This window comes from Fulmarus glacialis, unplaced genomic scaffold (assembly GCF_000690835.1).
Source record: "Fulmarus glacialis isolate BGI_N327 unplaced genomic scaffold, ASM69083v1 scaffold20348, whole genome shotgun sequence".
NCBI lineage: Eukaryota > Metazoa > Chordata > Aves > Procellariiformes > Procellariidae > Fulmarus > Fulmarus glacialis.
Window position 1 is genome coordinate 14,409 of NW_009226615.1, and position 217 is coordinate 14,625.

Genomic DNA, 217 nt, shown 5'->3' on the forward strand with positions numbered 1-217 from the left:
GCTGGAGCTGGCAAGATGCACATGCTGCCCTTTTTGGTTTTTTTTTTCTTTTCCTTTGGGACTTGACAGCTTTGAAGAGAGGGGTGTCTTTACTGCAAGGTGCAGAGAAGCGATTTGAAGGAGAGGGTGAGGCGGTGGGTGTCTGGAGAGCCCCAGTGCATTCCTCTGGATGCCAAGCGTGCCTCTTGGAGCAGACATGAGGAGAACCGCCCGCTTC